Genomic DNA, 13,115 nt, shown 5'->3' with positions numbered 1-13,115 from the left:
TATTTAGAAAGATAGTGCCTTGGCTGGTATTTTCACTTGTAGGAGCTGGCTGTCCTAAATGTAGTAGAAAATTGTCCTGAAACCCACACACCAGGCCAAGGAAGGTACAGCGTAGAGCCAGATTATTTTCCCTGAGAAATGAATATTAGTCAAGAAATAAGGTCTTTAGTGATGGAGACAGAACAAAGAGCCCTAAGGCCCCTGTACTCACCTGGAGGGAAGAAGGATCTATGAAGAATGGTCAGCTGGGGATTTAACCACAGGACACTGAAAGGAAACCCAAGCGTCTAATTCAGCAAGACCTCGGAGCATTTAGATTCCTTTGATGAGCCTCACATCTTGGGGCGGGGGTACACCTTCAGTAGAGATGGAGAATAGGGATGATTTCCTTGCCACAGAGAGCCAGAGATTGTCTATGTGGTCAAGATCGTTTTCAGAACGAGACAGTCCTTCTCCACAGAGTCCACAGAAAGAAGTCTTCTCAGAAGACTTTCTCCAAAATGGCTGACTGTCCGGAGCTGTCCATGGTGCTGTAGTTTCCCTTGCTTGATCCCTTTGGACAGTTTCTATTGACTGCTGTATGACAGATGCTGTGCCCAGTACTTTACACACATTGTGCCCTTTAGTCCTTAAGGCAACCCTGCAAGCTTAGTATTGTAATCAGCAGCCTTGTTTCTACAGATGAAGAAACTAATGTTTCGAGCTTCACTTTCTGCCTTATCCAATTTGAACGGCCTGAATGATCTCTTCAGACATCAGATTCGAGGACTTCCAGGCTAACCAAGAGAGTGTATGTTTGACACCTTTTCTCTGGTCTGTGTAGAGGGATATTGTTCCTTTTGGAAATGGTGGTGGTGGAGATCTACACCAAAGGCAACAGAGTTTATGTCACAGGGAGTCTTTAATGAGAAAGATTTAGCGTGTATAACCATATTTTAGAATGTTGGTTAGAAAGGAGTGCAAGAACTTGAAATATGTTTGTCAAAAAAGAGGAAAGAGTAACCCCTCCTTCTTGGAGGATATAAAATCATGGTTTTTTTGTGAAGATTAGCAACACCTTATTACTTTTTATCAATTTTCTCGGCTATAAGGTAAAAAAATAAATAGGTTCCAAGACAGAAAAGGTAGAGGGAAAAAAGGGCTCATCTTTAATTAAATTGGAAGAAATCTTTGCTAGGGCAGTTGAAACCCTAATAAAGGAAAACATACGTGAGTTTTTGATGCCAAACATCTCTGAATCTCAGGACATGAAACAGTATTGGGATTGGGGAAGGGATTTTGCTCAAATTCTAATGTTACATAAATTCAAGAGGAGAGAAGCATGGTATTTTAGATAGGACTATGGCTGAGAACCAAGTCAGGGGTTCTCAACCTGGGTCCATTGACCCTGGGGGTGGGGAGAAGAGGGAGGTTCATGAATGGGCTCCAGGGAATCTACGTGCACCTTCAAAATGTAGCAAAATGTTGTTTATGGATGCCTGTTTTTAAACTTTTTATTGAGATTATGATAGTTTACAACCTTGTGAAATTTCAGTTGTACATTATTGTCTGTCAGTCGTGTTGTAGGTGCACCACTTTATGCTTTGTGCCCACTCCTCACCCTCCCTTTCCCCTCATAACCACTAATCTGTTCTCTTTGTCTACATATTTAACTTCCACATATGAGTGGAGTCATACAGAGATTGTCTTTCTCTATCTGGCTTATTTCACTTAAGATAATACCCTCAAGGTCCATCCACATTGTTGTGAATGGGACAATTTTATCCTTTTTTATGGCTGAGTAGTAGTCCATTGTGTGTGTATACACACACACACACACACACACAACATATCTTCTTTACCCAATCATCAGTTGATGGGCACTTAGGTTGCTTTCACATCTTGGCTGTTGTAAATAATGCTGCAATGAACATAGGGGTGCCTGGGACTTTTGGAATTGCTGATTTCAAGCTCTTTGGATAGATACCCAGTAGTGGGATGGCTGGGTCGTATTGTATTTCTATTTTTAATTTTTTGAGAAATTTCCATACTGTTTTCCTTAGTGGCTGCATCAGTTTGCATTCCTACCAGAAGTGTATGTGGGTTCCTTTTTCTCCACAACCTCTCCAACATTTGCTACTTTTTGTTTTGGTTATTTTTGTCATTCCAGCGGTGTAAGGTGAATCTTAGTGTAGTTTTGGTTTGCATTTCCCTGATGATCGGTGATGATGAGCATCTTTTCATGTGCCTATTGACCAACCACATATCTTCTTTGGAGAAATGTCTGTTCATGTCCCTGGCCCATTTTTTGATCAGGTTGTTTGATTTTTTGTTCTTGAGTTGTGTGAGTTCTTTATATAGTATGGAGTTTAACCCTTTGTCAGATATATGACTTGCAAATATTTTTTCTCAATTGGTGGGCTGTTTTTTTTGCTTCAATCCTGTTTTCCCTTGCCTTGAATAAGCTCTTTAGTCTGTTGAAATCCCATTTGTTTATTCTTTCTATTGTTTCCCTTGTCTGAGAAGACATGGTGTCCAAAAGATCCTTTTGATACTGATGTCAAAGAGTGTACTGCCTATATTTTCTTCTAGAAGCCTTATGGTTTCACGTCTTATCTTTAGGTCTTTGATCCATTTTGAGTTTATTTTTGTGAATGGTGAAAAAGTATGGTCAATTTTCATTCTTTTACATGTGGCTGTCCAGTTTTCCCAGTATCATTTGTTGAAGAGACTTTCTTTTCTCCATTGCATGCCCTCAGCTCCTTTGTTGAAGATTAGCTGTCCATAGATGTGTGGTTTTATTTCTGGGCTTTCAATTCTGTTCCATTGATCTGTGTACCTGTTTTTGTACCAGTACCATGCTGTTTTGATTACTGTAGCTTTGTATTATGTTTTGAAGTCAGGGATTGTGATGCCTCCAGCTTTGTTCTTTTTTCTAGGATTGCTTTAGTGATTCAGGGTCTTTTGTTGCCAGTGGATGCCTTTTTACAAGGAAGGGTTGATAACTTCGAAGAGATTCTCAAAACATCCAGGAATAGCCATAAAGAGTCACTGGTTTAAACAGTCACTCTAGAAAGTTAAGCCTTGGTGAGCAAAGCATCTAATTATGCCTATCTATCTATCTATCTATCTATCTATCTGGATTTGAAATAAGCAACCCATTTAAGTATGACATTTATACTAATTCAAATTAATGGCTATTTTTAATATTTTAGCAGAGTTCTAGTTTTATAGGAAACACATCTAATTAAGTAGAAACTGTGTATTGTTCTTTTCAATTGGATTTATTCCTCAAGGGAGCCTATAAAGTGAGAGAAAACATAAATCAGTCAGGAAACATTTGATGAGAGCTCGTGATGTAGGAAGGCTATCACTCACCTGCCTAAAATTCAATAAAGCTCCCTACATAAGACATTCACATTCCAGTACTAATGCTGGAGGTCACTCTTTGTCTCTGTCTATCACCAAGTGGCCCATTAACATTGCCGAGACGAGAGAGCAGGAGAAACACCGAGTGTGGCCCACTCTCCTTTTTATCCACTCAGCAAAGTTGCTTACTGAACTCTGATTGCTAAATATTTCAGTCAGCTTGATGAAGATAAGAATCAGGACCCAGCTGGATTTTTAAAGCCCACACATTCAACCTGGAGGAATAATGGGTAAGTGCATATAAAATTCTCCTCTTCCTGCACTCCAACCCTCTATCTTTTCATGACTCTTACTAGATGATGGTTTAAAGAGCAGTGTGTATGCATGTGTGAGGTGTGTGGCAACACCATCCATGAAGAACATTTGATTTCTCTTAAGTGTCTTTGACAGCTCACTGAACTGACATAACCCAGAAAAATATGCTGTTATTTTGGGCAGGACAGAAAAGCAAGTATAGTTTAGTTATCTCAGAATTTCCCCTGAAAAGAGCTAACCTTACTGAAGGCAAAAAGGATGTGATTGACAGGCTGCGATCCATGGGGTCCCAGAAGCTTTTGAGGACATAGGAAGGTGGGGAGTCCACAAATGTGGTAGATGTAAAGGACACAGGCCCACCAGTACCATCGTTTCATCTTAGAACAGAGGCCGTTATGGATGGGAGTCAGCCTTGGTGGTCACTATCTCATTTCCCAAGAGTAGGGTGTTGGCAAGGGTGCTGGGCTCAAGGGTATCAGAGTCTTAGAACTGGGAGGGACAGTGAAGGCCATCCAGGTCAACCTCCACAGGGATCACATGTGTAATCCAAACCCAAACTGGGACTGGAACCGTGTCTTGACTGTCCAGTCATTGCTTTTGTCACTGCCCTGCATGTATTAGGTCCTCGTCCCAACTCTCCTACTGTTTACTCCTCTTCCCTGACTCAGGGAGGGTGAGGTCAGGAGGTGTTCATGACTTGTGCAGTTCTCCAGTGGGGAGGATTTGGAAAGGTTATTCTTGTTGGCTGGCTGTAGTCTACTCGGGGGCCAGCAGGTGTGGAACCAGTTTGATTCTATGGCTATCTTGGTAGCTACAGAAGCCCCCACAGCAATAACATAGCAAACATGGAGGATGTGTCAGGAACTGCCCTAGTGCTTCATACGTGTGATGTCATTTAATCGTCCCAACATCCCTATGTGGTAAGCACTGTTACTCTCCTTACTTTACAGATGAGGACACCCGTGAACAGAGAAGCTAAGTCATGTGCCTAACCTTATAACCAGTGGCAGAGCTGGGATTCAAATCCAGACAGTCAGACTCCAGTGTCTTAGTCACTGTTTCTTGGCTCTTCGCTACTGTTTCTTGATTCTTGGAACTGTCTCTTGATTCTTGGAATAAGACCTTAGGCTGTCCTTCTTCTACATAATTGTCTTTCAGCCAAACAAAGCCCTTTCCTTGCTTACTCAAACTTACGTGCTCAAAAAAGGGGAAAGCTTTTGGGCATACATCAGGGAACACAACAAAATGGAGAGGGGCAAAGTAAATTTTGCTGGGGTGGCCCATTTCACCACTACTTCCCATAAGTCAGAATGGATGAGGAATGGTGGTCCTAGTGGCATCCTCTGTTTTCTCCTTTGAATTTTTCTCAATTGCTCAGCCAGAGAGAAAGGTAGTTCATGGTGCTGCCTCAGCTGACACAGTTGAGGATAGCGTTCCACAGAGATGGTTGAGGGAGCATCATTTCTGAAGCAGCATGGACTGACCTCAGCCTAGTGCTAGCAAATGGTACTCCTCTAGCTTCACCTCAACCCTTGAGACAGGGTGCCCTTGTTGGGGTATAAGAATGTACATCTCAGTACTCAAATCTGGGATATTGGGACTGGCATTGTTATGAAATTTCATGCTATTGTCTCCTCAAATTAAAAAACTGAGAGTAGTCAACTTGTTAGTTGGTGAGCTGGTAATTCATTTTATCATGAGCTTCATGACTTCTTGCTTATAGTAAAATACAAGTTCTTAATGAGCTATTTAAATATTATTGAGAAGCTGAACATTATTTTTCCAACTCATTGACGTAAATTTATGGTGTGGTGACATGAAGTTACATTACGTTCCCAAGAGGAGAAAGAAGGAAATCTGATAAAGAGAATTTCCCCTTTCCTAGCGAATTCTGACAGGGTTTTATGCATGAAGATAAATCTAAATGAATTACATTTAAGCATGCAGTAATGAATTTTGACCTCAAGAATAAGATGTATAGGGAAAAACTTGGGATCATGGTCTCCAGGTGCCCTGGGGAAAAGTCAGCTATATGGGGATCTGAGGTTTGATCTTAATCTCAGCCAAGCACTAAGTCATGCACAGTACTAGCCAAACGCTGATGCCATTAGGACTCGGTAGAATTATATAGATGTGTTTGAAGTTGATGGCAGATGTGTGAGAGTCAGGTCCTACTTCACCTCTTTTTTCCTTTCCATTTAACATACCTCTCCCCGATAGAATCGTGAAATGTCAGAGCTTAAAGCAACCTTAGAGATACTCTGCATTGTGCAGATGGAGAAACTGAGGCTCAGTGAGAGAGGGTGACTTACCCAAGTTCACACTGCAAGCTACCAGCAGAGTTAGGAATCCAGGTCAGCTAATTGTTTGGGGGCAATGCCTGTAACCCTTGTCTAGCTCTAACTTCAGCCTTTCCCTAGAGGTTGAAATGGAATCGATTCTTTCACCCATTAACTCTGAGCTAGGATCATGCTTTCCCAAATAATAGCATCTTCATGGGCCCATCAATATTAATGGGTGGTGAATGTGTGGACTTTGCTATAGCTCATAAATGGGGGATACACTTTATGCACAGAAATATGTGCAGTTTGAATTCCTGGGAGATTTATTTAGACTTGATTTTTGCGTTCTTTAGTCTCTGGTCTCTTGACAAATCAATGAGCCTGCAGCTGGGAAGAATCAGTGACTGGTCTGTGGCAGAGAATGTAGATCACATTGGCCTTGGCCTTCAGGGACATATTGACTATGTGGCTCAGAGGCTGCTACCTGGAAATACCTGCTTAGGGGCTGTGTCCACCTTCCCAGCCAGCCCAACTGCTCACTTTTCTCTTGGGGCCCCTTACCTTCTAATCTAACTGGAGGGCTTTCTCTTGCTTCTCTTGCCTACTCCCTGCTCTCTTGCTTCAGTGGCTTTGCCTTGATCATACTATTCTCATTTTCTTCAATGCCTTGCACCCAAATATGCGTATATTCAAATCCTACCCACCTGGCTCATCCAAGGAATTGTGCCACTTTTATGTAACATATCAATGACTTTGATGAAATACTGTTTTTATGTGGGCTGTTTCTGATCCACTTAGTTATAACCCTTGGCATCTGACACAGTGCCTTACACAAAGATGCCTTCTTCATTATGTGTAAGTTGGATGGATGAATGAATGAATGATTAAAGAAATGATTGAAAAGAAAACCAATCCTTCCCAGAATCTTTCACTACATCAAAGACCACAGAAACTGAAGTTTTGTTGTTCCACTTTAAAAAAAGTATTTAAAAATGTTTTTCTATTGATGTGTTACAAAATCACTCCAAAACTTAGTGTCTTAAAACACCACATTATTTTTTCTCTTGGTTCTGTGGACTGAGTGAGCTCAGCTGGGTCTTTTTCACTTGAGGTCTCACACAGTTTGAGTCATATGGAAACTGGGGCTGCAGTCATCTGAAGGCTCAGCTGGGCTAGGTGTCCAAGATGGCACACTCAAATGGCTGGCAATTGGTGCCAGCTGTTGGACCACCTACATTTGTTGACTGGACTAGACCACCTACACTTCGCCTCTCCACGTGACTTGGGTTTCTAACAGCATGGTAGCTGGGTTCCTGAAGATAGCATCCTAAGAGTGAGTATTCCAAGAGAGCCAGAAGGAAGCTGCAAGGTTTCTCATGACCTGGCCTTAGAAGCCCCAGAATGTTATTTCCACTGCATTTTATTGGTCAAGCAGGTCACTAAGGCTAGCACAATTATAAGGGGAGGGAATAGCATATGTGTACAGAGAGGGAAGGCATTGACGATGTTCATCTTTGGCGACTGTCAAGCTATCAAGCAAATATATTATCCTGGAGAGCAACCTACCTCTATGAGTACCTTCCTTCATCAGCAGGCTAGCTAATGCACTGCTGAGCACAGGGCATGGCTTTAACACTAGGAAACATTTTGGGAAGGGAAGTGACAGGAAGACGGAGAGGGAGAAGTCAGCAGTTTGAGATAACGGTTAAGGAATTAGCCCTGGGAGAGATAACACAGGATATAAAACGAGGATATTAGGGAGAGAGTATGGGAGGGCAAGTGCTGAAGAAAAACTTTGCCTACATTTTTATTGGCTCAGTGTATTTTGGATGTGGGTTGGAGAAAAAAGCAAGCACAGTTGATAAAGATATTGCAAAATGTATTTGTTTATTATTTAAATCACATATAATTGTAATGAAGATTATTTTAAAACATGGAAAAAGCACCCATAATCCCACCAACTGGCCACAATTGGGTACATTTTTCTTTCCAATCTGAATTCCTTCTTATGTCTATTCTACATCTCCATTGTTATCCTGCCGTGGGCACGAGTTATCTGCTTTTCATCCAGACTCGTTTTGTAGATGCTTTTCCATGTTAGCTGCTGTCTTCACGTGCATCATTTTAGAGGCTGCATCCCATTCTGGCTGAAGGAGATGAGTTATGGGCCAATGAACTGAGCATGACTGGCAAGGGTGACTGAGGTCTCTGTGGTCCTGTCACTCATTGGGTGGATGGGTAAGGCTCTGGGAAAGTTGAACCTGGCTCTTCTGAGCTTTGGGGGACTGTCTGCCCAGGTTGTCCTACTGAGGATGCAGCCCTCAGGGTGCTTCATAAATGGTAATGCTGCCAGCAGGAAGCACTGTTCCTTTAAGGAGGGAGGTAAACCAATTTGTTTTTGCTTCTTTCTTCAACCTTCCAAGGAGCTGTTGGTTTCTTAAAACAGTTTAGCTAGGGCACAAAGGTTGAGGTTTCTCATTGTTTATGAGAGTTTACATTTCTTCTGGAAAGGGGATTTAATTTTACTGCTATAGCAATGTTTTGCCACAAGAATCTGCTTACTTCTTTTCCTGTTACTGAGATGCCAGGCTTGGCACATTCTGGGCAGGTGGAGGAAGCTGCATCCCTCCAGCTGCAATGCCCTCTGCTCTCCACCCATTTAAGCCCACTTCATGTCATTCTGCCTTCCTTGAAGCCTTCCTACGCTGAGGTTTCTGATATCTTAAAACATTTACTATTTGCTCTTAGTCATATTCTCCTCGAGGGCAGCGTGATGTCATAAATAGACCCTGGATTGGAAATCAAGATATTTCAAATCTTGTCCTATTGCTAACCATCTGTGTGACTTTGGCTCGGTCTTTGCACTCCCTGGGTTTTAGCTTCTCCAATTTTAAGAGGAGGGACTGATCTCCATTATTCCTTCCAGCTATGATTCTATGATCTGAGTCCTTTGACCTTTGAGGTCACTCTTGTACATCACTCTAGAGACTGCAGAAATTTTTCTGGTCAATTCATGCTCATTCTTCCCAATGACCCTGAGTCTTCCTGCTCATTATACATCATCTAGACAATGTTGAAAAGTGTGTTGTTATTGAAAACATGGATTGTGTCTCATCCACAATCTGTCTCCTGCCCAACCTTCTGCTTATCTCCTTCTTTTCATCCAATAAAGAGACTTCATACTCTGTTCTTTCTTTTGGTTGAAGCTTTGGGACTCTGATTATGATAAAGTGCAACAAATGGAAGCATACTTTCTGAAGGCCATACTTCAAACACTCTGTTAATGCAACATGCCACGTAGCAATCCCAACAAACCAATTTGATTCTCCTTTGATGAGACAGAAATGCAAGGCAGTAACTACTTCTCTCAGAGAAGAAGTGATTAGCTGGAAGACAGCTAAGTCCCTGTTATCTCTATCACCAGAGCATGAAGGCCCATTGCAAGGACAAGCGGTCTGTCCTGGAAGTCCATGTTTGCCTGGCCCCAAATTACTGAATATTTGGTTGTGCTAAAAAAGGTTATAGGAACACTATTGAGGAAGATAGACCTGATTTGGCTCAAAATCAGAAAAAGCCAGAGCTTTCTAAGGTGGTTTTTATGTCTTAAAATGTGATGTCCTTTGGAGAACCCACCATTCTGGTTAGCCAGTGGCCACCAAATGAAGAACCTCCTCAATATTGAGTCAAAACCCCAACCTGCCTTTATGACTTACTTCCGCCACATTCTCTCACCCTTCCATCTGTGGCACACATCCTACTCTTCTCTGCCTCTGGGCTTTCTGTCGTGCTTCTCCCTTTGCTTGGAGTGCGTGGCTCATATCACCCCATTAATATCCTATTCACTCTTCAGAGCAAAAAGGAGCTCAAATGATGTCTCAGCTGTGGCCTTTGGAGACTTGAGTTTAAATCTCATCTCTTCTACTTCTAGAGCAGGTTACTTAATCTCTCTTGGCCTCAATTCTCTCATTCGTGATGGGGCTAATAATATCAGCCTCTCAGGCTATTGGATGAGATGACAGAAGGCTCACAGCACTGGACAAAGTGCCTGACATATGGCAGGGGCCCAATGAGTGACATTAACTATTATTGCCCTAATGTGTACCTTTGGGGGACAGTAAGATAGTACTATATTTACGTAAACATATAACTTAGCCCACTGCTAGGTAGAAAACTTTTTGAAGGTTGGAATTATTTGGCACTTCTGTTTGTCACTTTCCATGCCAAGCACAGAGCTTTGGACAGAGTAGATTCTTAACAGATTTTGTTCAGATGAATTAACTATGTAATTTTACCTTTTGTTGGTCATATCCAACAAAGTCAGAAGAAAGTCACTCAGAAAAATTGCAAGAAATAATTTCTTCCCACATTTTTAGTCCACGTTGTATAGAGTTCAGCTTTGGGGTCTTGCCACTTAAACTGTAAACTCCTGGGAGTAGAGAGGGGGATCAAGACCGTGACCTTTTGTGTGTGCTTTTGGTATTTAGTGCTCTGCGGGGCACTTGCTGAATATTTCAGTGTGTTGCTATTCATGATAAAAGCTTGTAGAGTGACAGATCAGGGAGCAGAAAGACAACTTGGTAATGGATTTGTTTCAGACAATGCAGGAGAAAGGCTGCATAAGGGTTGTAATTGTCCTGACTACTCCAGCCCCAGTCTGAAATCTTGTTCTCTTACAAATGCAGCTCTAGAGTTTCTGAATTTTGTGTTTGTCATGAACGCCTGGGCCTCACTCCAGATAGTGGAGGGAGAGGCCTGGTGGAGGGAGAGCCTCTCTCCTGGAATGTCAGCATAAAGTCCTTTGGGAAAGAATTCTCTATATTCTTCTCAGAACTGGTCCAGTCTGTGAGGAAACTGTCACCTAAACTGACTTTGGGTTCCATGTTGGTGACCCTGGCAAGATAAATAAAGGTTTAGGCTCAGCAGAAGCAGCAGCATAGTGGTTAAAAGTATAGGTTCTAGAGCCAGACTCCCTGGGGTGGCATTCCAGCTCCTCCCCTTGCTTGCTTGTGACCTTAGGCAAGTTATTCAATTTCGAGCCTCAGTATCCCCATCTGTCGAATGGCGATGTGATAATAAGAGTGTCTACCTTGTAGGATTGTATGGGGATTAAAGGTGCTAAAGTGCATAAATTACCTAGAACTGCACCTAGATTTAGGAAGTGCTTTGTAAGTGTTGGCTATTATGGGCTTTTGAGCCATAAGGGCTGTTTTCCCAAATCAAAAAAAACTTTGTATCATATTCTTCTTTTGTGCCTCAGGTGGGCTGATCCTCATCCCTGTGTGGTGAGGTGAGCCCTCACTGGGGGTGGAAAGGGGAAACTTCTGCTCTGATTCAGGTGGGAGACAAAGGAACCTGTGGCAGCGAAGATGAAACAAAGAAGACAGATTTGGAGATATATAGGAAGAATCATGAATGGTTACGTGTGCAGCTGAGGGAAAGCGAGGATCCAGGGGTCGCTCGCAGCTGACCGAGACATAGGATCTGTAGGTAGTGATGCAGTAAGACAAATGACACCATAGGAAGAGAGGCTCATATGGGGAGATCCGGCTTGAGATCCAGCAGGATATTGGGATAGTAGGGGGAGATGCCACAAAAATGTTGCAAATACGAGTTTGGTAGTTGGGAGAGAGGTCAGAATAGAGCAATACATTTAGGAGTCACCAATATTTGCCATTAGAAGCAGTAAGATCCTTCAGACAGCTTGCAATCAAATGCCCAGTTATCTAGACCAGGGCCAGATAATATATTTTAGGCTTTGCAGGCCATATGATCACTGTTGCAAGTACTCAACTTTGGCGTTTCAGCTCAGAAGCTGCCATAGACAATATGCAAATGAATGGATGTGGCCGTGTTCCAATAAAACTTTATTTACAAAAACCTGTGGGCCAAAGTTTGCCCATCCCTGCTCTAGACCATTATCTTACACGTAGTAGATGTATAATAAATATTTTTTGGATTAATCTACTAGCTCCAGAAATTGTCTGAAGTCTAGATTTTTTTTTTAATAATTAAATTTCTAGGAACTGGAACTTTTTTTAGTGACACTTCAAGACTCTCACAAAAACAGGGAGAGAAGATGTTTGGATTTCTGCAGCAACACATAGAACAAGCTGCCATGAATTAGAGATTTGAGTTGCAAAGTATACAGCTGGAAATCTTTTCTGAACTAAGTCCTAGGCCCTCAGTTAAGTATGATAAGTCAGACCAGTGAATTACAGGGCTAGGTGGTGAGAGAACCATTTGATGTTAAACCCCCTGAGGACCAGGGCTGGTGGGTAAGGTGAGAGGCCCGGGCTTCTCAGAGAGCACTCTCGGAGCCCTCGGGGATCCTCCATGGCACTCTCATCAAGTCCGGGAAATTGACTGCAAATGTGTTAAATAATTAAGAAACTGCCCACAAGTATTTGTAGTTTCCATTGCAAAGAAGCAATGATAGGAGCAAATGGGAGGAAATCCAAGAACAGATGAAGAATTGCAGCCATGCCAGGGAGTAGGTAGGCATTTTGCACTCAGGGAAGGAGTCATAGAAAACTGGAGAGAGAGAGAAAGAGGGAGAGAGGAAAGAAAGAAAAAGAAAGATTGAGACCCAGACCCTTCTCTCCAAACAATAGGGAGCTATAGCAGATTATACAGAGTAGTTAAAACAGTTAACCTAAGGGCTGAGGGTTTCAGCTACTAAATTATTGCTGAGCCATGCTGAGGATGTCCCGCCTCCTTCACGTCTTTTACTTTTGACTAGTGGATCATATCCCCAAAGCCTGTCTCTTGCTTTTAAAGACTGAAGCTGCACAGCTCAATTCCTTGGCAAACTTCCTGGGGGTGATTCTTGGGTCTTGGATGTCAAGTAAGGGGAGAAAATAAGAGGATGCTCATATTTGACCACAGGTTGTAAATGGTTTCTCTTTCAGTTTCCAAAAAACAAAATGTGTGAGAGAGTGAAGCAGCTCACTGCTCCTGGGCAGTCTGTGCAACTCTGAGATACAGAGTGTGGTCTGTGGCTGCAGTGACAGCAGCAGCTGTGTGCCAAATTTGCTATATATGTGCATATATATATATGTATACATACACACATATATATATATATACCTATATGTGTATGTGTGTATATACATACATGTATACATGTATACGTATGTTTATGTGTATATATATATGTATTATATATATTGA

The sequence above is a fragment of the Equus przewalskii genome, chromosome 3 (assembly GCF_037783145.1).
Source record: "Equus przewalskii isolate Varuska chromosome 3, EquPr2, whole genome shotgun sequence".
In the NCBI taxonomy this organism is placed as follows: Eukaryota; Metazoa; Chordata; class Mammalia; order Perissodactyla; family Equidae; genus Equus; species Equus przewalskii.
This window is presented reverse-complemented; position numbering follows the sequence as displayed.